Genomic DNA, 4,947 nt, shown 5'->3' with positions numbered 1-4,947 from the left:
TCCGCCGGCTCCGATCGATACATCGCGGGACCAATCAGAGAAGCCCATGAGGGTGTGGGGGGACGGACCACGCTGCCGACGATCCCGGAAGATCAGGAAAATCCGGCACCGTCCAGTGTTGAGGATTTCCTGGTGTCAGGGAGAAAGAGAAAGAGGGTTGGGGCTGCATGTTTGACTGAGGGGGATGAAATTCCTCTGTGTGTAATTCTACCATAATGTACCCCGGCGCTCAGTAACCCCTCGTGACTCTTATTGGACTTTTAGAAATTATTTTTAATTTGGCATTTTGTTGCTAAAGCAATAGAGTGTAAAAGTAGGGAAGTGTTGCTGTAACTGTACAAGGCATTAGTGAGACTGCACCCGGAATATTGCCTACAATTTTGGTTCTCTTACTTATGGAGGGAGTGTAGTTGTATTAGAGGCAGTTCAGAGGAGGTTCACTAGATTGATTCCAGAGGTGAGAGTTTTGACTTATGAAAGAGTTTGATCAGTTTAGGCCTATATTTTTTGGAGTGTAGAGTGACAGGAGAACTAATTGAGGTGCATATAAGAAAACTAAAGGAAACATAGGAGCAGCAGTAGGCCATTCTGAGCCTGTTCCTCCATTCAGTTAGATCATGGTTGATCTGTGGCCTAACTTCGTATACCTACTTTTGGCCCATATTCCTTAATACCTTTGCTTAACAAAAATTTATCAATCTCAGATTTAAAATTAACAACTGATTCAGCATCTACTGTCATTTGTGGAAGAGAGTTCCAAACCTCACCCACCCTTTGTGTGCGGAAATGCTTTCTAACATCTCTCCTGAACAGTCTGGCTCTAATTCTCAGACTGTGCCCCCTAGTTCTAGAATCTCCACCCTGTGGAAATAGGTTATCTTCATCTCCCCTGTTTTTTCTTGTTAACATCTTGAAGACTTTGAAACAATTACCCCTTAACCTTATAAATTCTAGAGAAAATGGGCCTAATTTGAATAATCTTTCCTCATAATTTAACCTCCGAAACCCAGGTATCATTCTTGTAAACCCACATTGTATTCTCTCCAAGGCCAATATATCATACCTAAGGTGTGCCCGGATCTGCTCACAGGGTTTGACAAAGCAGTTGTAGGAAAAATGTTTCCTTATGGGGCAATCCAAAATGGGAGGTCATAATTTTTGGATAAGGAATTACTTCTCTCCAGAGGTCATTATTCTGTGGATTCGCTACCCCAAAGTATGGTGGATGCTGGGATTTTGAGTAAATTTAAGGAGGAAACAGATTTTTAATTAGTATGGATTGAAAGGCTATAGAGTGCGGGCAAGAAAGTGGAGTTGAGGCCAAGATGAGATCAGCCATGGTTGTATTAAATGGCAGAGCAGGCTTAAGCAGCTGATTGGCCTACTCCTGCTTTTAGTTATGTTCTTACGGTTATATTTGGGAAATGTTGCCATTTTGCATTTAGATGGGGGCATCTGGGTGCAATGTTCATATGAAAAACATGATTTTAAATCACATTTTCTGTTGCAAATGGAAGAAATGCTGGCTAGGAGCTGAACGATCAGGGTGTTGAGATTATCATTTTGCTCACACCTTTGAGAAACACAGCCAATTAAAACAAAAACAGCCTGCACAAAGCATTCTTCTCAAAGGAAGGTTGAACTTTCTTGGGCCCCTACATTTCGGTTCTTTTTATTTGCCCCATCATCTGTTTTCTCATGAGATTCCCAGCATCCAGTACTTTCCCCTTCTTCTTTGTGCCTTCATCGTATTGAATGTCTCATATTTTTCTCTCTCTCTCTCTCTTCAGGAAATGTTGGATCATTCAGATGCACAGCTTGCAAGGAGGCTGCATGGCCCATTTTGTCTTTGCTAGCTAGAATTGGGTTAATTCAGCCTTCCCTCTCCAGCTGTCCATAGCCCTGTGGGTTTCAGAACCACGGGTTTATATCCAATTTTTTTTTTACCATTTAATCTGCCACCTTGTACAGGGCAATTATCAATGGGTAATTTGTTCTTTTTGATGCTGTATTTGTGTGAGCAGCTGTTGCTTTTTCTTCATCCATGTGTGTGCATATCACTGGCGAGACATGCATTTAATGTTCCCCACTGGACTTCCCTTGAAAAGGTAGTGGTAAGCTGGTTTTTGAATGGCTGCAATCCATCTGTGAGCATTGTGTTTGCTAATGCTACAAGTACAGAGAGCCCATTCCCCAGTGAGGTCACTAACAATGACATAGCAGACAACTGCCTGTATCAAAGCTGGAAAGAGCTAAACCAAGAGCGAAAAGAACACACAATACTATCTTGTTACAGAGGTAGTAGGAACTGCCGATGCTGGAGAATCTGAGATAACAAGGTGTAGAGCTGGATGAACACGGCAGGCCAAGCAGTACCAGAGGAGCAGGAAAACTGACGTTTCCGGCCTAGACCCTTCTTCAGAAATGGGGGAGGGGAACGGGATTCTGAAATAAATAGGGAGAGAGGGGGAGGCGGATAGAAGATGGATAAAGGAGAAGATAGGTGGAGAGGAGACAGACAGGTCAAAGAGGCGGGGGTGGAGCCAGTAAAGGTGAGTGTAGGTGGGGAGTTAGGGAGGGGATAGGTCAGTCCAGGGAGGATGGACAGGTCAAGGAGGCGGGATGAGGTTAGTGGGTTGGAGATGGGGGTGGGGCTTGAGGTGGGAGGAATGGTTAGGGAGGCGGGGACGAGCTGGGCTGGTTTTGGGATGTGGTAGGGGGAGGGGAGATTTTGAAGCTTGTGAAGTCCACATTGATACCCTTGGGCTGCAGGGTTCCCAAGTGAAATATGAGATGCTGTTCCTGCAGCTTTCGGGTGGCATCATCGTGGCAATGCAGGAGGCCCAGGATGGACATGTCGTCTGAGGAATGGGAGGGGGAATTGAAATGGTTCGTGACTGGGAGGTGTAGTTGTTTGTTGCGAACCTCCTGCAATGCCACAATGATGCCACCCGAAAGCTGTAGGAACAGCACCTCATATTTCGCTTGGGAACTCTGCAGCCCAATGGTATCAATGTGGACTTCACAAGCTTCAAAATCTCCCCTCCCCCTACCACATCCCAAAACCAGCCCAGCTTGTCCCTGCCTCCCTAACCGGTCCTTCCTCCCACCTATCCCCTCCTCCCACCTCAAGCCCCACCCCCATCTCCTACCCACTAACCTCATCCCGCCTCCTTGACCTGTCCCTCCTCCCTGGACCGACCTATCCCCTCCCTACCTCCCCACCTACATTCACCTTTACTGGCTCCAACCCCGCCCCTTTGATCTGTCTGTCTCCTCTCCATCTATCTTCTCCTTTATCCATCTTCTATCCACCTCCCCCTCTTTCCCTATTTATTTCAGAATCCCCTTCCCCTCCCCCATTTCTTAAGAAGAGTCTTGACCCGAAACATCAGCTTTCCTGCTCCTCTGATGCTGCTTGGCCTGCTGTGTTCATCCAGCTCTATACCTTGTTATCTCACAATACTATCTTGCTCATTTTCCCCTCTCTCTTCATTGTTCTCATCCTCTCCCTGTAGCCCCATTGTACACCTTCCCTGTTGCCTGTTTTCCTTCTCCTTCCTGCCTGCTTACCATTCGATTTGCCTCCAACATCCCCACTCTCTTCATCACTAAAACGAGGGAGAGGGACTGGATTTATAACCAGGAGACTCAGGTTCAAGTCCCACCTGCTCCAGAAGTGTGTATTAACATCGCTGAACAGATTGATTGGAAAATAGGTGAAATTTTTAAAAAAAGAAAAAAATACAAAGCAGACCAAAGAAGGGGCCTTCTTTTGGCACAGTGGTAGTGTCCCTACCCGTGGACTAAGAGGCCCAGGTTCAAGTCCCACCTGCTTCAGAGGTATGTAATAGTATCTCTGAAGGGGTTGATTAGAATAAACAGGCTAAATTTTTAAAAAAAAGCAGACCCACTGGGAGGAAGTGGTGCCCTAGTGCTAATGCCACTGGCTTGGTCATCATTTAGCCCAGGCTAAAAAGGCACTTGAGAGGTAATGCCCATGCCCCTGGACTGGGTGGCCCAGGTTTAAGACCGTCCTGCTTCAGAGGTATTTAATAACATCTAGGAACAGGCTGATTAGAAAAATAGGTTCAATAAAAAAAATCAAAAGGTGCTTGATGAAGTCTCACAAAAGACTTCTCAACAAATTTGAAATCCATGGAATAAAAGGAACTCGTGGCTGTGAGATTGGCTGTGACAGGAAAGAGAGATTGATCATGACTGGGGACTTGTTCAACGGGGTTGCCCAGGGATCAGCTTTGCAACAACTGCTTTTCTCAATCTATACTCATGACATGAACAAGGGTGTGCAGGCTATGTTTTCAAAATTTGCACGTGTCACAAAATTTAGAAACATTGAGAACTGTGAGGAGGATGGCTAGGATCTGGAATACAGTGCCAGAGTGCGGTGGACACAGGACAAATTGAGGATTTTGAGAGGAAATTGGAGTATCCCGTGAAAAGGAAAAATGTGCAGGGTTATGAGGAAAAAGCAGGAGTAGTAGACTATTTTCAAAATCACACCCAGCCTCCAATGCTGACATTTTGCTGTCAAACTTTGATGTAAAGCAATGAACAATTTTCAGCATGTTCCTGCAATTCCACATGAGCTCCTTTGGTTTCCAAGTCCAATCAAGAATTTCAGTGAATTTATTACATCACCTCATGATACCGGTGCCCATCTCGTACATTTTTTTAGGTGGCAAATCTGTTCTAAATCTAATTGCTGTAAACCTTTAGACGTAATACTCTCCGTAATCTCCCTTTCTACTTGGATGGACAGCCAACCTTGTGCTTTTCTTTCTCTCTGTTAACAAGTGTTCGAATGCCATCAATAATTCAGAATTGTCCTTTGCCTGGGTATTAGTGGAGAAAATACTTTATTTGCATTAAACCTAAAGGAATGAACTTGCCCATGTTTTAGAGATAACAAGGTGTAGAGCTGGA

This window comes from Rhincodon typus, chromosome 22, assembly GCF_021869965.1.
Source record: "Rhincodon typus isolate 14 chromosome 22, sRhiTyp1.1, whole genome shotgun sequence".
Taxonomy (NCBI): Eukaryota; Metazoa; Chordata; class Chondrichthyes; order Orectolobiformes; family Rhincodontidae; genus Rhincodon; species Rhincodon typus.
The sequence above is the reverse complement of the archived record's forward strand: the minus strand, read 5'-3'. Positions refer to the sequence as shown.